This window comes from Adiantum capillus-veneris, chromosome 1 (assembly GCF_014529385.1).
Source record: "Adiantum capillus-veneris isolate H3 chromosome 1, ASM1452938v2, whole genome shotgun sequence".
NCBI lineage: Eukaryota > Viridiplantae > Streptophyta > Polypodiopsida > Polypodiales > Pteridaceae > Adiantum > Adiantum capillus-veneris.
This window is the reverse complement of record NC_140931.1, coordinates 41,120,438-41,145,463: the sequence shown is the minus strand read 5'-3', so window position 1 is coordinate 41,145,463 and position 25,026 is coordinate 41,120,438.

Here is a 25,026-nt window from a genome sequence, read left to right as displayed (position 1 = left end):
CTGGCTTCAACACTCTATTCCCAAATGCTTGACACCTATTGCAAGACCTACACCAATGGTGAACATCCTTGTGCAAAATAGGACATGCATACCCCTCTTGCAAAATCTTATGCAAGGTGATCTTTAGAGCAAAATGGCCACCACATGCGCCTTCATGATTCTCTTCCAACACTCTGTAAAGCTCCTCCCGCCAAGGTACACGTCTCAACACGAGATCAGCCCCTTTCATGTATAAGACATCACCAATCAATTTGTACCTGTATGCTCTACGCACAAAGACATACTTCTTAGACTTCTGAATCTCCTTTGGAATGATTCCTGCTAGCAAAAACTCCTCTTCTTGAGCCAAACTTTCCCGACCATGGTAAAGAGGTAAGTTGGTCCTCAAAACAAATAGCTCCCCAATCATGCCTTGATCTGCTTCATGTGCCTCCCCATTTAGAGCACGTTCAATGTGTCTGATGCTCCATGCTTCAAACTTTTTTAACAGGCCTTTAATTCTGAAACACATCTCCTTCAATGAGCTGTTCTTACTCTTCCACACACCCAGCACTTGCTTCACCACTAACAAGGCATCACCTTTTATGCTCAACCTTCGAACCCCATGCTTCAAACAAATATGTAATCCGGCTTCCAGAGTAGCATATTCAGCCTCATTGTTACTATGAGCATCCAATTTGAACCCTCTCTTGCATACTAGTTTCCCCTCTGGATCATAAAGTACTATACCCCCTGAAGCTGCATCATGGCTCTTTCTGTATGAACCATCAAAGAACAACACATGTGCATTGCTGATCTGTGGCACTTCTTCAACTACCTTTCTCACCACCTCTTCCTTAACAATAAGGGGATTCTCCTTGTAGGTCAACAAATCAGCTAGGGTAGCCCTTGTACTATCTTCCACTAGAAAAGAGAACTCAAACTCTTGCAGCTCAATTACCCATTTATTCACCACATTTGACATGTTAGTACCATTAATTAACTGTGGCAAAAAGGCATAACTCGACAAGAAAACAAAAGGCCGTGGTGGCAAGTAATGACGAAATCATCGACAAGCAAATGTTACACTGGCCATCACTAGCTCTACTTCCGAGAACTTTCTCTCCGCTACCAACTTCACTCAGCTTGCACAATACACTGGCCTCATATAATGGCTGCCCTTCCCCTTTTGCAATAGCATGGCTCCAATGGCATCATCCCCTACTGATGGATTTACATAAAACACTTTCTCCCAATCAGGAGCGTGCATGGCTGACAACCCCCCTAACACCTCTTTCACCTCTTGAAACACTTCTTCACACTTGTCATCCCATTGAAATGGATCATGCTTTGCCACTTGTTATAATGGATAAATAATCTGAGAAGACAATGGAATAAAACTTGCCATGTACTTCACTTTGTGTATAAAGGTTGCCAATTGCTTCGTACTCGTAGGTGATGGAAGAAGAATAATAGACTTAACCTTGTCTGGATCATCCTCAATGCCATTTTCTGACACCATGTGGCCCAATAACTTCACCCTTGGCTGTGCTAGATGACATTTCTTTGGATTTAGTTGTCCTCCACATTCATCATATCGAGCCAATACTATCTGCAGCTTCTCATGGTGTTCAGCCCTACTACTATAGACACATAAGTCATCCATAAAAGCTTTAACACAACTACCAATGAATGGTTCCAACACCCAATTTTCTTTCTCTTGATAGAAGGAAGGTCCATTTGACAACCCAAATGGCAATACTATGTAGCAATAGAAGCCCCATGGCGTAATAAAAGTTGTCTTTGTGCGGTCTTTGCCTGAAAAACCATCACACACACTGTACCTCTCATAACCTGCCATTGAATCCAAGATCTGATCGATGAATGGAAGAGGATATGGGTTCTTCTTAGTGGCTGCGTTTAAGGGTTTAAAATCTACACACATTCTCCACTTCCCATCCTTCTTTGGACTGACTACTACTGGACTCACCCATTCTGTGGTCTCCACAGGGACTATGAACCCTGCCTTCAACAACTTGTCCACCTCTTCTCGCAAGGCTTCCATTTGCTCTTGAACCATCTTTCTTAGCCTTTGCCGCACTGTCTTAGCACCTTCTTTCATCTCTATATGCATCTCTTCACCCTTGAACCCTCTGATCTCTTCATATGAAGTAATGAACAAATCAGTAAAACTAGCCAGCATATGCAAATATATATCCTTCTCCATAGCTGAGAGGTCTCCACTGATCATTTGTGTCATCAATTCCTGCTTCTTTGACAACTCAACCCTAGTTTGCATCAGCCCTTCAATCACTTCATAAGGCCCTTCACTTTCATCCTCAACCTCATTCACAAATGCAACTAAACCAAACTCCTGTATTTCTTTGTCCATCAAAAGAAATGCAACATCAGCATCCTCATCACTGTTGGTAGTGCTATTACTGTCCTCATCTGTCACCGTGGAAGAGTCTTCATCACTAGACTCATCCTCATCTTCATAAAGCTCCTCGAATCGTTTCCTTGTGTCCATATTATAAATCTTCTTGGTACCTGTCTTTCCATAGAGGCTAATTGTACCATGTCGCCAATCTTGAATAGCTCCCACTGCACGTAACCATGGTCTGCCCAGTATAATAGGATATGCTCCCAACCCTGCTGGTATCACATGTAAATCAACCACTACCTTTGCATCATATGCCTCCACTTCTAAGCTCTTTACAACACCCAAGCATTTTACTTTTTGATGGTTTGCCAATCTGATCCGAAACCCTGACACCCCAGACACTGTGAGACCCATCTTCTCAACGCATGAGTGTGTTATGACGCATATTTGGGTTCCGCCATCCACATAACCTTGTCCCAAATTTTTCCTTTTATGCCACACATCTACTATTGGACAAATGTCTGGTAGCTCATCCATTGCCAACACCTTTACTGAACCTCTCTCTGGCTCTTTCTCCATTGGGTTAACCATCCTCTTCCACTGTCGCTTTAGCCTAGGCACCATCTCTATAAGCTGCCCAAAAGTAACATCTGCCTTCCTACTCATCATATCCTCCTTCAAGTCATAGCTTAATTGCCCATCCCCTAGTGGAAAATCCGAAACATGAAACTTTCGACGAGCTCTCCTTTTCCTCTTGGCCTTGACATCCTCGCCTTCATGGATCTTTCCTTTCTTCTTACTAGGACCTGGGGCACTTCTTCCTTCCTTATCCTCTGTGGTCCTCTTCCCAATGGGCATCACTAATGTATCCTCTAGCTTTAATGCCTTCTCCAAGGTGACTACACTTAGCACTTTTGTCTTTCCCTTTTCTTCCGGGGTCAGTCCACTGGTTCCTTCGTCTCCCTTAATTTCGATGCCATAATCATTTGACCTAGTTAGCACCTGTCTTGGCAATGGATACATGTCTCCCCCCATCCTTGGTGGCTTATCACATTGCGGGCTGATGTGACCCAACTCCCCACAATTATAACATGTGGGCGTCTGCCTCCAAAACCTACCATTGCTTTGTCCAACACCATTCCTAGGCCTTTCTTCACCTCCTGGCTGATTTGAAAACCTCCCTCGACCTCGATTATTCCCCACTTGACCTAGGATGTTTAGGCTGAGATTCTTCATCAAATCTACCACTTGCCTCATGTCTTGCCTTAGCCCATCATCTTGCACTGATGTAGTGACCACTGCTGGCATAACCTGAGTAGTAACAGGAACCACTGGTTCGTGATGAACCCCTGGCATGCGACCTTGTAACGAGTCCATAGGTTGAAATTGAGACCTCGTGGGCAAAGACTCCACCCCTAACTGGCTCATTTTCCTCATCTTTCACTCTTTGTTCCTTGCTACCTATTGTGCATCCTCATATGTCCTAGGCTTCTTTAGCTCCACTCTCCAACATATATTCTCCGAAAGACCAGCCAAGAACCTATCCTTCTTCATCATGTCAGGCGGGGGTACCTGTGGTGCTAAAGCCTTGCACATCTGCTCCCATGCCAATGAAAACTTTCGTATATACGCATCTACTGGCTCACCTTCCTTTTGCACTAAAGCCTGTACTTCTTGCCACACTTTGTCAGGGTCTTCTATCTTCACAAACTCCACTTCCAATCCATGCCTTAGATTGTCCCAACTCAATCTTATAGGTGGATCAACCATACACAACTCCTCTTCAAATGCTTTGGACCAAGCTCGTGCATCACTCTTCAAACAAATTTGGAGAAGACGTAATATTTGCGCCGGTTCATGAATCTGGTTGCTAATGCAGGCAACCTCCATCTTTTCCAAAAAGTCCTCCACATCTTCATCACTTCTTCCATGAAACTCCGGATAAGAGAAATCCATGGCTAGAGAACCCCTTCAAACACACGTGCAAGAACCCAAAACTTTTCACTACCCAATCCCTAGAAACTTCAATGGAGCTCAGCTTTAGATAAGGACAAACACATGCACATCAAATGAGTTTTCATAGTTGATCATCGGAATGACAGCAGGCAAAGGACATTCCAGTATCTCCCTTAATCTTCTTGGCCCAAACATAAAGACTATGCACTGCTGGAAAAAAATCTTCCTGGACACATGAACATTAATCTGGATTCTATGAGTTAAATGAAAAGGAGTGAATTGAGGGCCATTTTGATCATCCATGAAAGCCAACCATGAAGCTCCCAAGAAAGCAAACCTCACTTATCCTCTGATTTTGTCAAAATTTCAGCAGCATAACAACATAAATGGCTCAAAAGATCAAAAAACCAGCCATCATAACTTGGAAAAATTTTGGCAGAGTTTCCCAGAAGTAGAGCAGTGAGAACCCAAAATATAGACTATAGATGTATGCATAAACTGCCAACAATAGAACCCGAGCATCAAATAGGAATCACTAGTACATAGCCTATGGCGAGGTCACGAAAAGGGTGCTCCATCTACCTGTATCACCGAAAGGATCTCCACATTTGAGAATCCCCCAGCTCAATAAAACCTCACGCTATCGACCCTCACACGAAGGCTAATGCAAATCGCGTATAGTCAAATCTCAGAAATGACTATCTTCCAGACCAAGTCTCAGAAATGGCTGGGACTGCTAAATAAAACCAAGTATGGCTCCACAAAGGCGTACAATTGGCAGTTTCCACAAGTAACGTACAATACCAACAAAAAATGCGCTCAAGCAAGCGCCCAATGATGCATACCCACGGTAACTGCAAGTGACATCACTGCTAGTATATCACTGTACTCCAGCTACCTGTACCTGTGTGAATCACCTGTACCTGTCCTTGTAACCTGTAACCTATAGCCTGTAACCTGTAATCTGCAACCTGCAACCTGTACTCCCGAATCCCGAAGCTTGAAGCTCAAAGCAGAAGGTACTCGAGAAGATCCTCCGTGGGGGCGCCAAAAGATTGTGAGCGGGATGAAAACACACACAGCGCCTCTATAACGACCCGACACACACTCTTGGGAAGATACACACACACTATGGGGCACCACTCGGCTTACACAACACACTTGGTCGAGATAGGGAACACACCTCTGGAGTGAGAGGAGAGAGACTATCCACTTGCCCACTCCACACAGACACACACACACACACCCAAAAAACTCAGCTCAAAAGAGGAGAATTTCTGATGTTTAGATACAATTGAGCTTGCGCCAACACCAATGGGGCAAATAGTTCACACAATATAGGTAAAATAAGCCAGATACAATCACAAACTAGAGCAGAAACTTCGCTCATAGGAGAAACTTAAACAGAAAAAAAGCAGGAAAAGAGTGAGGAATTTGGTAAAATGGACAGTGCCATCACGTCCGGAACGGCCCAAAACCCCAGTCTACAATGTCAAAGTGCTCAAATACGACCTCAGATGAGCAGTGTACGGCCAAAATAGGCTCCAAAATGAGCAAAAACACACCTGCGGCTGTTCCTCCTCTCTTCTCCACGTTTTTTCTGGTTTTCTCTCTTGTTTTTCAGTTCTCACACTTAGCTTTATTAGTTGGGCACCCTTGGCCTTTTAGATGACCTCAAGCAGACCCTGAATAGGCCAAAAAATGACCTCGCAGTGCATAGTTGTCACCTTTTTGCATCCATACGCACACCTGTCACTCAACTTTTTCCAATAATGTGTCCCGCCACCACGTGAAGTGGCCCCAAAAAGTGGTCCTAATGATGACCTTTCTGCATAATTCTCATGAGAAAACACCCACGTTGTGTTCGTACTTCTTCGCATGCAAATATTGACCCATTCGACGGCGTGACGTCACTAGATGCCATTTGACGCACCTGCTTACCTCATGTCGTCGACCCGCGGATAGCTTCCTCGAGAAGTTTTACACGCTACCAACTCCTCATTATTGTAGAAAAAACACACTGGTAGTAGTATCGGTGAAAATCGATGCACTATGTACATGTTGTCATACCTGTACACATGTGGGCCCCACGTAACCACCTGGCTTTGGAAACTGGGCAATCCTTTATTCGATGCACCATGCATGTGTATGTACATATGCGCAATCCCTTGCTCCAAAAAACTCCTGACAACGTCTTTTGGGATAGTTTCCTACAACATTAAAACTCTCTTCTTCTCGTGTGTGTGTGTGTGTGTGTGTATGGGAGTGTGTGTGTGCCAATAAAAAGAGAAAAATGGTATAACCTTTCTATCACCCAAGTGTGGTAGATTGGTTATGCCATTTTCCTCTTGAATAACAAGTCTTGAGTTCAACTCCTCATCGGCTAGGTTTTTAGGTCTCTTTAATTTGTTTCCTACGACGTTAAATTAAACTCTCTTCTTCTCGGGTGTGTGTGCAAGAAAAATGGTATAACTTTTCTATCACCGAAGTGTGATAGATTAGTTATGCCATTTCCCTTATGAATAACATGTCTTGAGTTCAACTCCTGTCGACTAGATCTTTAAGGTCTCTTGGGATAGTTTCCTACGATGTTAAGACTCTCTTCTTCTTCTTCTTCTCTCTCTCTCTCTCTCTCTCTCTCTCTCAATGTGTGTGTGCATTCTTTGATTATGCATGTGTGTGTGCGCGTTGTTGGTTTATGCATGCTCTCTCTCTCTTTTCCTCTCTCAATGTGTGTGTGCTTTCTTTGTTTATGCATGTGTGTGTGCGTGTTTTGTTTATGCTTGTGCTCTCTCTCTCTCTCTCTCTCTCTCTCTCTCTCTCTCTCTCTCTCTCTCTCTCTCTCTCTCTCTCTCTCTCGTTCTATATCTCTCTCTCTCTCAAAAACACAATGTGTGTGTGTGTGCGCGCGTGAGTCTCTCTCTCTCTCTCTCTCTCTCTCTCTCTCTCTCTCTCTCTCTCTCTCTCTCTCTCTCTCTCTCTCTCTCTCTCTCTCTCTCGTTCTACCTCTCTCTCTCTCTCAAAAACACAATGTGTGTGTGTGTGTGCGCGTGAGGGAGAGAGAGAGGGAGATAGAAAGAGGGAAAGGGACCATGAGAGTGAGAAGAGGGAAGGAGCATACATGGCTCTCCTTCCTCTCATTGCGTGTGTGTGTGTGTGTGTGTGAGAGAGAGAGAGGGAGAGAGAAATAGGGGAAGGGAACATGAGAGTGAGGAGAGGGAAGGAGCATACCTGGCTCTCCTTCCTCTCCTCGTGTGTGTGTGTGTGTGTGTGTGTGTGTGTGTGTGTGTGTGTGTGTGTGTGTGTGGAGAAGAAAGAGAGAGAGAGAGGGAGAGCGTTACCTTGCTTGCTTGAGCACGCATCAAAAAATCAGATCGGAGATCTGAGTTTTCGGACGCTCTCGGTTATTTTTTTTAGCCCTGGCGGCGTCGCTATAGGCTTCGCTATATTACTTGTAACATAGCAACGCTCATAGCGACGCCTTGCTTTTTCATTTTTGAGCATTGCACTATGAGCGTTGTATTAAGCACGTCTTGTAGTGTCAATCACAGCTTCTAACTTTGATCATACTTGTCCTCGAATATCTGTGTAGTTTTGTAGACTTGGACTCTGTTCTTGATAGCTATCATAATTCTCATAACTTACCTGTATAATAGCTTCTTTAAAATATTCCCACTTGCGGTTGCAGGCTTTGGTAACCTCTTGAATCTGCTCCTTCAAATCTAAACTCGCTAACTGCTCAAAAGATCTGATCATTAACTCTTATGGTATCCCTCCTAACTTGGTTTCCACCTCATAGCACTCTAGATATCCTTCTGGATCATATCCATCAAAGAGTCATCTCTCGTCGTATATTGCATCCAAAGCTTCATCCATTTGATTTCTCTTCTTTGCAATCTCCATTTCAAGCAGAGATCCTTGAACCAATTGAAGCATCTTTGAAAAATCTGGAACTGTTGACTTATCATCAAAACTGTTTGCACTTAATTCTACAATCAACTTCATCATTCGTTCTAAATTCTCCATCTTTACCTCCCACCCCGACTCGTTTCACATCGGGTTCACCAAAGATGTCGGGGGATATATGTTCGAAACGTGAGCCGGCGGGCCTCTAGCTGTGAGAGGTGTGAAAGAGAGAGAACAAGAACAATAGATGCAACTGACTCTGGCAATCACGGTACCCTTCAATTGATTGATTAATGCTTTGAGGACAACTTAATTTTAGCCAAGGCGGGGTGTTAACAGCACCGTCACTTGGATCATCTGCTAACTAGGAGTTTAAGCTCTCATTTACAAGATTAACCGGGCCGTTAACGACGCCGAACTTAACAGAATGTTAATTCAATCTCTAGCTGATGATGGTGATGGAAATTTGGAAATTTCCTCCTATCACTTTATCTGCTTCAAATACCTCGCAGATTCTGCAAGCTTCGACTCTACTCACTGCCTTAATCATTAAGCATCAGTCATTGTCAATTATCCTGTAACTTCCTACTTTGTTGAGCTCTAACCCTTTTTCTTCTACCTTCAACTCCTTGCTTATCTCTCCACTTTTCTGAGGTTTTTCTTTGTTTCTCTAATCCCAAGAGAGAGAGAGAGTGATTGCTTGGTATTTTTGTTTTGTTTAGGTCAATTGAGCACGAGAGAGAGATTGCTTGGATCTCTCGAATTCCTCCCGAATGCTTTGCTCTCTCGAGCACGAGAAGAAACACCCTTGGTTCGTCCTCTTGAAGATCCTCCCATGCAAAAACCAAGACCCTCCTTCATTTTCTTCACTTCGTAACCGTTTGTATCCTCTTCAGGACTTTAACTCCTCTTTTCCATGCCCTTCAAATCTTCCTATGGCCTCCTCTTTGCCATGTCCAAAGTTCTCCCTTCCTCACCTTGCTTTGATTGGAGAGAGAGAGAGAGAGAGAGAGAGAGAGAGAGAGAGAGAGAGAGAGAGAGAGAGAGTCTCTCCCTTGCTTGCTTGTCAAGAATGAGAGCAAGAGAGAGAGTGCAAGCTCTCTTTCTGAGCTCTCCAGCATCCCTTACCTTATGAGCTCCCGGCCTCGCTTCCTCTGGACCTCCTTGCCCTTCCGACCTTGCTTTCCTCCTTCGTCGCTCACAACACAGCTTCCTCCTCTTTCGTTGCCCTACAATTGCCCAATTTCCCTCCTTGTATGCAATAATATCCAGCCTTTTTTTAGCTTGCCCCTCTCTTAGCAACAATGACACCGTCGTTGCTAGGGAGCATATGAATCGAACCTTGTTGATGTGGCATTGAATCGGATGGGTAGCACGGAAAATGCCGGGCATGGGTCCAAAAACGAGCGCCGTGGCAAGCTGATCATATCCCGCTTCTGCACTCATTTTGCCCTGCGCAGTTTCTCCCTCGCTGCCCTGCTTGGTTTACACCATTCCATTTCCTCTGGGTTCACACTCCCTAAAGTTTGGGGTGGCCCCATTTACAATGGGCGGCCTATTTTTATTGGCTTCATCTTGGACGAGCATTGGATGAAACTTTGGGCAGCCGGCCTCCCTTTGGTTGCCTTTGGGCAGCCAAGTTCACTCCTTAGCGGGCATTAGGCCCTTGTAGGGCACCACCTTTTTTATGCATTGCCAACAGACATTGTTGAGCACGGCATGTTTAGCAAACATATCGACTAAGGTATTGCCAAGCAGTACAACTTTGGTACACCCCATTTGGCATACATACTAACAAGGGCATTGCTAAGGTAGACATCATAATCAAGATCATACTTGAGAATACAAGAATGTGTGCGCATTCCCTGCTCCAAGTTCAGCAAGTTGGAGCATGCTCTCAAAGCTGCTAGAAGAACATGTCCATCAGGCATCACACTTGTGTATACACATCGGCCAAGCATTGCCTAGCAGCTCATTTTTCTCCAGCAAGCCCCAGCCGTGTTGGCATTTCTCCACAATCATTGCATTCCAAAATGGGTTCGAGAGCCAAAAACTCCCAGATGGCACTCCAGACGAGCCGACTAGAATGGCACAGAACCGGCCCCCGGTGAATCGTTAACGGCCAATAACTTGGCAATCAAAACTCTGATCAGTGACCTGAAAATACCGATGCGCTCCACAAAGTGAGCACTTTAGGCCTATGCAATCACTTCATTTTTGTCCCCTTGGCTGCAGTTTCCCAATCCGGTGCAGGTCTGTAATTAGCTCAAGCTTCAAACTATTGAGATGTAGAGAGAAAGAGAGAGAGACAAGACAAGAGACACACCATATACGCTCCCAAAGACTGATTCATATTGAAGACAAGATACAAATATATAGGTGAGACCAAGTTCAGTTGAGTGAGCCATATATAGCTCCAACACCCCCACTCAAACAAAGGTCTCTAGCTTTGGATGAAAAAACCCTTGGGGAGCTCAAGGGAAAAACCCAAGCCCCTATACAATGTGAAAATATGAACCAGCCGTGATGATGTGAAAGTGAATTGTGCATCTATGTACAAATATTCAAGTGACTTAGATATCACAATGTGCAAATGTGGAGTGTGCATAGTGCATGGTACCTAAAAGATTACAATGTCATATGTACAAAGCTATTACAATAGCAAAGAAGCTAATCTAGAAAGAGTGAGGCCGAAGCAACTCCAAGCTCCGAGCACAAGAGGATGAAAAATGACTCATTGAGGCCTTTGGTCAAAATGTCTGCAATCATCTGGTCAGTTGGACAGTGTTCAACCATAATGGTTCCTTTGCGTACTTCATACCTGACATAATGATAATGGACAGCAATGTGCTTTGACTTATTATGTTGAACATAGTCTTTTGCAAGACTAATAGCACTTTGGTTGTCACACCACAAGGGTGTGCTAGAAAGAGGAGAGTGACCAATATCAACGAGCATTTGTCAAAGCCAAATCAACTCACGAGCTGCAAGTGATGCCGCAACATATTCTGACTCAGTCGTAGAAACTGCAACACAACGTTGTTTCTTGCTGGTCCAAGAAACAAGACAACCATTTATAAAGAAGCAATTTCCACTAGTAGATCGCATAGATAACTGTGAGCTTGCCTAGTCTGCATCTGTGTAGCCCAAAAGAGAAAGAGATTGCATAGAATCCGATGTGAGTTGTGTGTTGTGTGTGCAGATTCCATACCAAATTTCTGAATTGTTGGGGTATAAAGCCCAATGTGGTCGCCCAGGTAAGTGGGCGGGCCGCCAGGTATGTACACATATTCTTTTGTAAAAACCTAATAAGAACTCACTATGCTCTACACATTACAGTAGAGCGAGTTCACCATATCGTCGTGCTCTTCTTCTCGCACTCTCTCTCGCGTCGCACTTCCGCTCGTACTCCTTCAACTGGTATCAGAGCTCAGATCGAGGCTCGGGACAGCACTGCAGGAGGCTAGAGTCACCAACTCAGATTGGAGTGAAATTTGACAGGCAAAGACACGGTCCCAAATCTCGTGGGTGCGCCCGAAGGTCTCGGTGTTGTCAAAATTTCATTCTGAGGTCATTTCGGCCACCGTTCGGCTTCGACAAAGGTCTGCGCATGCCATTTTTGACTACGTGGTCTCAGCGGGTGCAGATCCAACTCTGCAAATTTGGGGTTTTCGGCCTACGACTGCAGGTGTTGAGGATATCGACACTCCCAGAGTGTTGATTTGTGGCTGTCTACACATTGAAGGACGGCTCACAGTTCTTGGAGGCCTGTCACATACGACATGGGCGCATCTACACACAGAATGTAGGCGACATCCACTAGTTCATCAGGTAGCTTGTGTTTGCTGCTTGATATTCCAGATTTCATCCTGACATTGCAGGTACTTCCACATGGGATGTATTGTCAGAGATGATGTATGTCTGTTGAGGGTTTGCTGGCTGTGAGTCACGCAGCAAACAACCGCCACAGCGGTTACAGCATACAGTGGGAAATTTGTGGATGTATGACTTTGTGGGAAGTCTATGTACTGTTAGATTTACTACAGCCTTTGTTGAGGGTCAAGTGAGGTTTTATTGAGCTGGGGGATTCTCGAATGTTGAGATCCTTTCGATGATACAGGTCTTGGACCGATCCCTCGAGCACACTTAGATAGGCAGCTAGGATGTATTGACTGTGAGTTAGACAGTTGGGATTGCATCTTTGCTTTACTACCGTTGAGGCATTGTCACAGTCTATGCTTACAGGACAGTAACAGGACAGTGACAGGACAGTGACAGACAGTACAGGTGCAGGACAGGTTTACCCGCAGCTTACAGTGTCAGAGAGACAGTGTTTTTTGGTCTGTTTTTGAGTACACCAGAGCCATTTTACAAAGGAGACTCTACCAAAATTTATGCAGAATCTGAAGCTTTCTTGGTTCATTTGACAGGTTGATATTGGTTCAGAGGTCAGTTTACAGGGGAAACTCTGCCGAATTTTTCCCAAGAAAGTAAACTACTGTGAAGCGTAGCTATGGATGGATCACAGGACACTGCTCTTTACAATATCAAGAAGCTGGATGGAACCAATTTCCCATTGTGGAAGCAATAGATTTGGCACGTGTTGGTACAAAAGAAGCAGATAAAACCTATAAAGCTCAAGGGGATAAAACCAGAAGATATGGACGAAGATGAATGGAGCGAAATGGATGCACTGTTGCAAAGGATGACGGTCTAGTGTCAGGAGACATCTACTTCTTGAAAAATACAATGGACTCAGCTCTTCTTACAACATCTGATGGAAATGCACTGAGTGACTGGATTATAGACTCAGGGGCATCACTTCATGTGTCTCTAAACAAGGAGTGGTTTACTTCTTATGTGACCACTAAAGATCATGTTCGGCTAGGCAATGGGCAGACATGCAAGATCTTAGGTGTTGGAGATGTTCAATTGAAGTTTCAGAATGTCTCTTCTTTCACGCTGAAGAATGTGAGACATGTTCCTGCAATTACAAAGAGCTTGATCAGCACAGGTTTACTTGATGATGCTGGCTACGTCACCACTTTTGGACAGAACATGTGGAAGATATCCAAGGGTTCTATGATAGTAGCACATGGAGTAAATTCTGGAGGACTTTACATGATTTATGTATCAAATGTCTCTAAAAATGTAATCAATGTAACCGAGCAGCCGAACAATTCTTTGTGGCATAGCCGGTTAGGACATATGTCCAAGAAGGGAATGGAAATCTTGTCTCATTCTGGTTATTTTCCTGGCTTTTCATTTAATGATTTTGAATTCTGTGAACATTGTCTGTATGGTAAGCAAACACAGCAGCCACATAAGCATAGAAGCAGTAGAAGAGATACACAGTTGGCACTTGTTCATAGTGATTTGTGTGGACCTATGCCTAACCTATCTCTAGGGGGAGCTTCTTACTTTATGACATTTATAGATGATTACTCGAGGAAAGTATGGGTTTACTTTCTCAAGCACAAGGATGAAGCGTTTAGTGTTTTCAAAAGGTTTGTGACACTTGTGGAGAATCAGAGTGGCAAGAAGCTTAAATGCTTACGCACTGACAATGGTGGAGAGTATGTTTCAAAGGCCTTTCAGGACTTTTGTGAGTCAAAAGGTATAAAACGTGAACTTACTGCTCCTTACAATCCTCCTCAAAATGGTGTTGCTGAGAGGATGAATAGGACCATACAAGAGAAGGTCAGAAGTATGTTGTCTAACGCACAGCTTCCAAATGGGTTTTGGGCTGAAGCTGTATCAACAGATGTTCATCTTGTAAATAGATCTCCTAGCAAGGTTTTGGAGAAGGATTCAGTGCCAGAGATGGTATGGTCAGGCAAAATGCCCTCATATAAGCATTTCAGAGTCTTTGGCTGTGCGGCATATACTCACGTTCCAAAGGAATTTAGGAACAAACTTGAGCCAAAGAGTAGAAAGTGCATCTTTCTAGGCTATGGTAATTCTGGTGGGATGGGGTACAGAGTTTGGGATCCCGAATCCAGAAAGGTTGTCCGTAGCAATGATGTTCACTTTAATGAATCCAAATATCATTATAAACCAGAGAGGGTTGAGGAGATTAGTGTTGAGATGTAGAGAGAAAGAGAGAGAGACGAGACAAGAGACACACCATATACGCTCCCAAAGACTGATTCATATTGAGGACAAGATACAAATATATAGGTGAGACCAAGTTCAGTAGAGTGAGCCATATATAGCTTCAACACCCCCACTCAAACAAAGGTCTCTAGCTTTGGATGAAAAAACCCTTGGGGAGTTCAAGGGAAAAACCCAAGCCCCTATACAATGTGAAATATGAACCAGTGGTGATGATGTGAAAGTGAATTGTGCATCTATGTACAAATATTCAAGTGACTTAGATATCACAAGGTGCAAATGTGGAGTGTGCATAGTGCATGGTACCTAAAAGATTACAATGTCATATGTACAAAGCTATTACAATAGAAAAGAAGCTAGTCTAGAAAGAGTGAGGCCGAAGCAACTCCAAGCTCCGAGCGCAAGAGGATGAAACGTGACTCATTGAGGCCTTTGGTAAAAATGTCTCCAATCATCTGGTCACTTGGACAGTGTTCAACCATAATGGTTCCCTTGCGTACTTCATACCTGACATAATGATAATGGACAGCAATGTGCTTTGACTTATTATGTTGAACATAGTCTTTTGCAAGACTAATAGCACTTTGGTTGTCACACCGCAAGGGTGTGCTAGAAAGAGGAGAGTGACCAATATCAACGAGCATTTGTCGAAGCCAAATCAACTCACGAGCTGCAAGTGATGCCGCAACATATTTTGACTCAGTCGTAGAAACTGCAACACAACGTTGTTTCTTGCTGGTCCAAGAAACAAGACAACCATTTATAAAGAAGCAATTTCCACTAGTAGATCGCATAGATAAATGTGAGCTTGCCCAGTCTGCATCTGTGTAACCCAAAAGAGAAAGATATTGCATAGAATGGGATGTGAGTTGTCGTTGATAGACTAAACCAAAATCTGTAGTGCCTTTCAAGTATTTCAATACACGCTTTGCAGCAGACCAATGCTTAAGAGAAGGGCATGCAAGATGTTGTCCAAGATAGTTAGCAGCAAACAGAATATCAGGACGAGTGTTCATGCCAACAAACTGCATACATCCAATCAAGTTAGCATAAGGTTGATTTGTGACAAGTTGACCGCCATTGTCAGAAGTATTCTTCATGGAGCTCGCAAGACAAGGTGTGTTGGCTGAATGTGCAGATTCCATACCAAATTTTTGAATAGTATCTGCAATAAACTTTGACTGTCGAAGGAATAAAATACCTTTTGTACGGCTCCGTTGGATTTGAATGCCAAGACAAGAGTGAATCTCTCCAAGATCCACCATATCGAATGCAGAAGACAATAAATTTTTCACTTGCTGAAGAAATCCCAAATCATTGGAAACAAGGATGGTATCATCCACATAAAGAGCAAGAATCACAAAACTGCTACCTTGGCGTTTTATGTATAAGTTGGGGTCTGACGAGCAAGAGATGAATCCTTTAGAGGTGAGAAAAAGATCAAATTTTGTATACCAGGCTCGCGAATCTTGTTTGAGACCATATAGTGCCTTATGGAGTTGAGCAACAAGGTCTTCTTTACCTGAAATAACAAACCCCCCTTGGTTGTTCCATATAAATTTCCTCTTCCAAGTCACCATTAAGAAAAGCAGTTCGCACATCCATTTGATGAGCTTCTAAATCAAATTGAACAGCAAATGCCAATAAAACTCAAACACTTGTAATGCGAACAACTGGTGAAAAAGTCTCTTGATAATCAACACCAGCTACTTGGGAGTAACCTTTTGCAACTCAACGTGCCTTGAACTTGTCAAAAGATCCATCTGCTTTTACTTTTGTTTTATACACCCACATACATTTAATAGCTGTACGGCCAGGAGGTAATTCAGTTAGTATCCATGTACCTTTAGAGATAAGAGAATCGTACTCTGCTTCCATAGCCTCTTGCCATTGATCCTTTTGTGGTGAAGAGATAGCTTCATCATAAGTAACGGGATCTTCAGAAGTAGAAAAGGCATTATCAGCAATATCGTCATCATAAACATGACATGAGCCATGTTCAAAATCAATAGGTAGATCAACATAAATATCAATATCATCATTGGCAACATTTGGAATGGATGGTTGTGAGGAGGAAAGTTGCTCTATAGGAAGAGTTTCATCTTCTAAAAGAAATGGAAAAGCCTGAAGCAATGATTTAGTATCATCAGAATCATCCATGGACCATGAGCCTCCCATAAGCTGTTCGTTAAAAGTAGCATCACGATTCACAATTACTTTCTTGGAGGAAGGGTCATAGAATTTGTAGCCTTTGGAAGTGTCAGAATATCCAATAAAAATAACTTTAAGACCAGGAGCATCAAGCTTTGTTCGTGTTTCTTTGGGAACATGAATATAAGCAATACATCCAAAGGTTCGAAAATGAGATACAGAAGGAATGTCACCTGTCCATGTTGTGATGGGTATCTTACCAGAGGGTGCAGTAGTAGGAAGATGATTCTGAATAAATGTTGCTGTCAAAGTAGCTTCAGCCCAGAAAACACGAGATAAGCCAGAATGAATCAGCATACATCTTACAGCATTGAGAATAGTGCGACTCTTTCGTTCAACAACACCATTCTGTTGAGGCGAATATGGAATAGTGTGTTCATGATGAATTCCTGTGTCAGCACAGTAACTCACAAACTCTCGAGAAACATATTCGCCTCCATTGTCAGTACGAAGCTTCTTAAGGTGAAGACCAGTTTGAAGTTCCGCAGCCTTGTGGAATTGTTTGAAAACAGATAAGGCTTCAGATTTTTGTCTAAGTAGAAATACAGTCGTATACCTTGAGAAATCATCAATGAAAGTAATGAAGTAGCGATATTGTGATCTCGAAGAAGGTAGAGGTCCACATATATCAGTATGAACAAGATCCAAGATGTCATGAGAATGAGTTGTATTTGAAAGAGGAAAGGGTTTATGATTGTGTTTCCCAAGAGCACAAAATTTACAAATTCCCATATGGGGATGGGCTTTAAGATCCATGCCATGAACAAGATCACGACGTTGAAGATCAAGGAGTTTTGACAAATCAGCATGAACAAAACGGTGATGCCATACTTTGCAATCATGATCACCTGGAGCAGTGACAATATTTGCTACAACATCGTTGAGAGAGAGTTCAAATAAATTACCGTTTCGAGGAGCAGTGGCTATAGTCTGTCCATCTTTCTCAATTCGGCATTTGGTATAATCAAATCCAACAAACAGACCAAGATCAACAAGTCTAGCAACTGAAAGAAGATTACGTTGAAGATCTGGTACATGTAATACTCCTCGCAAAATGTGAGTGGAAGAAGATAAGGTACCAAGATATAAGTCTCCAATACCCTTTACTTGACAAGTAGTATCATCAGCAAGATAAACAACACGTTGAACTGGCAGTGGATGATAGTTATGGAGCCACTTAGACTGATATGTCATATTTCCTGTAGCACCAGAATCAACAATAAAAAGTGATCCATCACGTACATGAAGTATTCTTTCTGGAGCAACTGAACATATGACGCAGCTTGTTTCTGGTACAATGTTGTTTCGATGTTCAGTAGCATATGCTCTATTCCGATCTGTGTCGAATCGACGCTTATAGCACATATGAGTGGGATGATCAGATCATCCACAATATTCACAAGAAGAAGAAGAAGAGTCTCTAGATAAACGTGGTTGTTTTGTGGTAATATTGTGTTCTTCATCATATTGACGTGCCCAACAATCATCTTCAGTATGGCCATTTCTCTTGCAGTAAGAACATTGCTTATTAGGAAATTTGAGACGAGAGAAAATATTACCGCGACGGCCACCTCTGCGGTTTCCTCGTTGAAATGGACGCCTTCGAGCATAAAAAGCCCGTTCCATCTGTTGTGACTCAGTCTCCTCTTGTGAAATCATAGTTGTATCGTGACCAGCATTCCGACGTTCTTGACGTTGAGAGTATTCAATTAAAGACATGCAAGCTTGGTCGAAATCAAGACCATCTTTATTAGAGAGAATAGTAACAATGTTATCATAAGAAGAGTCCTTCACCGTATCAAGGAGAAGTTTAATCAGTTGCTTTTGTGGAACAGGATCACCGGCAGTAGCAAGTTGATTAATAATAGATTTGAAAGACTCAATATGTCCCGTCATGGCAGTACCAACTTCATATTGTAACTTGTTAAGCAACCCTCTCAAATAAAGTATTTCTGTAACAGATTTCTTCTGAAAGTTTGCAATAAGGTACTTCCATACGTCATGGGAAGTAGGCAGTTCATACATATCAAGCAAAAGGGAATCAGTAAGAGCAGAAAGAATATATCGACGAGCTGCTTTATCACGTCGTTGCCAATCCGTATAGGCAACATTCCAATCTTCAAATATAGGTCCTTCAGTGATAAGCACGTTATCATTATCCGTATCAACAGGCTGAGGCGGACAAACACGATTTCCAAGAACAACATCGGAGAGTTCATCGCCTTCAAGAATTAACAACATCTTTGCTTTCCAGCCTAGAAATCCTTGACCTTGGAAAGGAGGAACAGAACGTTGGCCAGAAGGAAATCCGTTGACGAGAATATTCATAGCCATATCTTGTTGCGAGAAGACGTATAAGATAAGATCGCAGAATCTACACACCATATATAGTGAAGGCCGCAATTGAGAATGAGAGAGATATGAGTACTGCGTTCTGTCAACGATAAACGTAAGAAGGATGCTCAAGGAACGTCCAAAGATGTGAGAGACGTCACCCAAAAAAGACAGGGTAAAGGAGACGTTAATAATAAACGAGTCCTCAAAATAGTGTGGCGTGAGACGCAAGATTGACGGCCACACTACGAATAGCAAAAATCTAAATCTTCTCGAAAAAGTTAACGCGAAAATAAGAAAAATGATCGCGGACGCTTCACGAAGAAGTAGGACGAAGAAAGCTGCGTCAAGCTCTATTGCAGTTAAAATAGCATAACTTTCTGCTGCGAACTCCGATTGACGCAAACCTAGAACTCAAATCGAAGAGCTCGAGGAGACGAACAGCAAGAAAAATTGAGATGAAGTTCAGGGTGTCATTAACAAGAAAACGTAATCAACGATTAGATTGATTATAAATAAACGCCATATAAAACACTAATCATATTCTTCTTAATACAAAACAACCACAGTTAACAAGAATCAACGCTCAAAAATAAAATTTGTAACAATTTTGAATCTTACATGCGAATCGCATACACATACTGTTGTCACCATGAATTGAATCTGCGGGTGATCGTTACTGCTCTGATACCATGTTGAGATGTAGAGAGAAAGAGAGAGAGACGAGACAAGAGACACACCATATACGCTCCCAAAGACTGATTCATATTGAGGACAAGATACAAATATATAGGTGAGACCAAGTTCAGTAGAGTGAGCCATATATAGCTTCAACAATTAGAAGAGTTGTCTTCCAAGAAGATGGACCTGCACGTGCAAGACAAAATGTCAGGGCTCAAGAGGAGCAAGGACAGGATAGAGTGGAACCACAGGTTGTGGCTGAGCCTGAGCCACCTATTGTGCGTAGATCTGGACGTGTCACGCGACCTCCTGATAGGTTTGTTCCATCTATGAACTATGTCATGTTGACTGATTGCAATGAGCCTTCATGTTACAAGGAAGCAGTGAAAATGAAGGACTCCGGGAATTAGCAATTGGCCATGCAGTCAGAGATAACAGCTCTGCATAAAAACAAGACATGGAAGCTAGTTAAATTACCACAGAGCAAAAAGGCTCTACCTTGTAAATGGGTTTAGAGGTATAAGATCACCACTCATGATAGTCAGCCAAAGTACAAGGCAAGGCTTGTTTCCAAGGGATTTAAGCAAGAACAAGGCTTTGACTTTGATGAAGTCTTCTCTCCGGTGGTCAAGATGACTACATTGAGATGCTTTCTTGCATTGGTTGTCATATTAGATTTGGTGTTGCACCAAATGGATGTCAAGACAGCGTTCTTGCATGGTGATTTAGATGTGGAAATTTACATGCAGCAGCCAGAAGGGTTTGTTGAGAAAGGCAAAGAAGATTGGGTATGCCAGCTGTTAAAGAGTCTTTATGGCTTAAAACAATCACCAAGGGCAATTTGAAGCCTTATCTGTTTTCAAACAATTCCACAAGTTTATGCTTTCTCAAGGCTACAAACGTAGTGAGTTCGATCACTGTCTATATACAAAGAAGGCTAAGGATGGTAGTTGGCTGATCCTTATTTTGTATGTGGATGACATTTTGATTGCTGCTTGGAAGAAACTTCAGCTTTGAAGTCAAAGATGGAAAAATCGTTTGACATGAAAAACATGGGTGAGGCAAGTCATATACTTGGTATGTGCATTGAGAGAGACAGATCAAAGAAGTTGATTTGGTTATCTCAAACAGAGTATATTGACAAGGTTTTGCAATGTTTCAATATGGAGAAGGGAAAGGCACTGAGTGTTCCATTGCCACCATATGTGAAACTTAGCAAACAAGATTGTCCTATGTCTGAGGAAGAACAGGCTGAAATGGATAAGATTCCATATGCGTTTGAAGTGGGTATTTTGATGTATGCAATGATTGCTACTCGCCCAGACATTGCATTTGCAGTGGGAGTAGTAAGTCGATACATGTCAAACCCAGACAAGAAACATTGGGAGGCAGTGAAAGGAATATTAAGATACCTGAAAGCCACAAAGAGTATGCGTATATGCTATGGGAGTCAGGAGCTAAGTGTAAAGGGTTTTACAGACTCAGATTATGCAGGTGACTTAGACAACCGAAGGTCTACGTCAGGGTATGTCTTTACATTGGTTGGTGGAGCAGTATCATGGCGTTCTAGATTACAAGATTGTGTTACTCAGTCTACTACAGAGGCTAAATATGTTGCAGCATCAGAGGCATGCAAAGAATCAATTTGGCTTAATCGACTAGTAATAGATTTGGGAATCAAAGAAGAGATGTCTGTGTTATATTCTGATAGTCAAAGTGCTATACAATTGGCTCGCAATCCAGTTTATCACTCAAACACAAAGCATGTAGATGTGAAGTATCATTTCATCACAGAAATGCTCGAGGATAAGCAACTTCAGCTTGTCAAAGTTCACACCACAGAAAATCCTGCTGATCTACTTACAAAAGGACTTCCCTCAGAGAGCTTTGCGCATTTTCGCAAGCAGTTAGGTGTAGGGTAGTACATCACTTCTCTACATCTCTTGTATATTAGCTTGTATAGTAGCTTCTCTCACACTTAAAGTACCACATTGGACTTTAAGTGGGAGGTTGTTGGGGTATAAATCCCAATGTGGTCGCCCAGGTAAGTGGGCGGGCCGCCAGGTATGTACACATATTCTTTTGTAAAAACCTAATAAGAACTCACTATGCTCTACACATTACAGTAGAGCGAGTTCACCATATCCTCGTGCTCTTCTTCTTGCACTCTCTCTCGCGTCGCACTTCCGCTCGTACTCCTTCATGAATAGTATCTGCAATAAACTTTGACTATTGAAGGAATAAAATACCTTTTGTACGGTTCCGTTGGATTTGAATTCCAAGACAAGAGTGAATCTCTCCAAGATCCACCATATCAAATGCAGAAGACAATAACTTTTTCACTTGCTGAAGAAATCCCAAATCATTGGAAACAAGGATCGTATCATCGACATAAAGAGCAAGAATCACAAAACTACTACCTTGGCATTTTATGTATAAGTTGGGGTTTGACGAGCAAGAGATGAATCCTTTAGAGGTGAGAAAAAGATCAAATTTTGTATACCAGGCTCGCGAAGCTTGTTTGAGACCATGTAGTGCCTTATGGAGTTGAGCAACAAGGTCTTCTTTACCTGGAATAACAAACCCTTCTGGTTGTTCCATATAAATTTTCTCTTCCAAGTCACCATTAAGAAAAGCAGTTCACACATCCATTTGATGAGCTTCTAAATCAAATTGAACAGCAAATGCCAATAAAACTCGAACACTTGTAATGCGAACAACTGGTGAAAAAGTCTCTTGATAATCAACACAAGCTACTTGGGAGTAACCTTTTGCAACTAAACGCGCCTTGAACTTGTCAAAAGATCCATCTGCTTTTATTTTTTTTATACACCCACTTACATTTAATAGTTGTACGACCAGGAGGTAATTCGGTTAGTATCCATGTACCTTTAGAGATAAGAGAATCGTACTCTGCTTCCATAGCCTCTTGCCATTGATCCTTTTGTGGTGAAGAGATAGCTTCATCATAAGTAACGGGATCTTCAGAAGTAGAAAAGGCATTATCAGCAATATCGTCATCATAAACATGACATGAGCCATGTTCAAAATCAATAGGCAGATCAACAAAAATATCAATATCATCATTGGCAACATTTGGAATGGATGGTTGTGAAGAGGAAAGTTGCTCTATAGGAAGAGTTTCATCTTCTAAAAGAAATGGAAAAGCCTGAAGCAATGATTTAGTATCATCAGAATCATCCATGGACCATGAGCCTCCCATAAGCTGTTCGCTAAAAGTAGCAACACGATTCACAATTACTTTCTTGGAGGAAGGTTCATAGAATTTGTAGCCTTTGGAAGTGTCAGAATATCCAATAAAAATAACTTTAAGACCAGGAGCATCAAGCTTTGTTCGTGTTTCTTTGGGAACATGAATATAAGCAATACATCCAAAGGTTCGAAAATGAGATACAGAAGGAATGTCACCTGTCCAGGTTGTGATGGGTATCTTACCAGAGGGCGCAGTAGTAGGAAGATGATTCTGAATAAATGTTGTTGTTAAAGTAGCTTCAGCCCAGAAAACACGAGATAAGCCAGAATGAATCAGCATACATCTTACAGCATTGAGAATAGTGCGACTCTTTCGTTCAGCAACACCGTTCTGTTGAGGCGAATATGGAATAGTGTGTTCATGATGAATTCCACTGTCAGCACAGTAACTCACAAACTCTCGAGAAACATATTCGCCTCCATTGTCACTACAAAGCTTCTTAAGGTGAAGACCAGTTTGAAGTTCCGCAGCCTTGTGGAATTGTTTGAAAACAGATAAGGCTTCAAATTTTTGTCTAAGTAGAAATAGAGTCGTATACCTTGAGAAATCATCAATGAAAGTAATGAAGTAGCGATATTGTGATCTCGAAGAAGGTAGAGGTCCAATATATCAGTATGAACAAGATCCAATATGTCATGAGAATGAGTTGTATTTGAAAGAGGAAAGGGTTTATGATTGTGTTTCCCAAGAGCACAAAATTCACAAATTCCCACATGGGGATGGGATTTAAGATCCATACCATGAACAAGATCACGACGTTGAAGATCAAGGAGTTTTGACAAATCAGCATGAACAAAACGGTGATGCCATACTTTGCAATCATGATCACCTGGAGCAGTGAAAATATTTGCTATAGCATCGTTGCGAGAGAGTTCAAACAAATTACCGTTTTGAGGAGCAGTGGCTATAGTCTGTCTATCTTTCTCAATTCGGCATTTGGTATAATCAAATCCAACAAACAGAACAAGATCAACAAGTCTAGCAACTGAAAGAAGATTACGTTGAAGATCTGGTACATGTAATACTCCTCGCAAAATGTGAGTGGAAGAAGATAAGGTACCAAGATATAAGTCTCCAATACCCTTTACTTGACAAGTAGTATCATCAGCAAGATAAACAACACGTTGAACTGGCAGTGGATGATAGTTATGGAGCCACTTAGACTGATATGTCATATTTCCTGTAGCACCAGAATCAACAATAAAAAGTGATCCATCACGTACATGAAGTATTCTTTCTGGAGCAACTGAACATATGACGCAGCTTGTTTCTGGTACAATGTTGTTTCGATGTTCAGTAGCATATGCTCTATTCCGATCTGTGTCGAATCGACGCTTATAGCACATATGAGTGGGATGATCAGATCATCCACAATATTCACAAGAAGAAGAAGAAGAGTCTCTAGATAAACGTGGTTGTTTTGTGGTAATATTGTGTTCTTCATCATATTGACGTGCCCAACAATCATCTTCAGTATGGCCATTTCTCTTGCAGTAAGAACATTGCTTATTAGGAAATTTGAGACGAGAGAAAATATTACCGCGACGGCCACCTCTGCGGTTTCCTCGTTGAAATGGACGCCTTCGAGCATAAAAAGCCCGTTCCATCTGTTGTGACTCAGTCTCCTCTTGTGAAATCATAGTTGTATCGTGACCAGCATTCCGACGTTCTTGACGTTGAGAGTATTCAATTAAAGACATGCAAGCTTGGTCGAAATCAAGACCATCTTTATTAGAGAGAATAGTAACAATGTTATCATAAGAAGAGTCCTTCACCGTATCAAGGAGAAGTGTAATCAGTTGCTTTTGTGGAACACAATCACCGGCAGCAGCAAGTTGATTAATAATAGATTTGAAAGATTCAATATGTCCCATCATGGCAGTACCAACTTTATATTGTAACTTGTTAAGCAACCCTCTCAAATAAAGTATTTTTGTAACAGATTTCTTCTGAAAGTTTGCAACAAGGTACTTCCATACGTCGTGGGAAGTAGGAAGTTCATACATATCAAGCAAAAGGGAATCAGTAAGAGCAGAAAGAATATACCGATGAGCTGCTTTATCACGTCGTTGCCAATCCGTATAGGCAACATTCCAATCTTCAAATATAGGTCCTTCAGTGATAAGCACATTATCATTATCCGTATCAACAGGCTGAGGCGGACAAACACGATTTCCAAGAACAACAT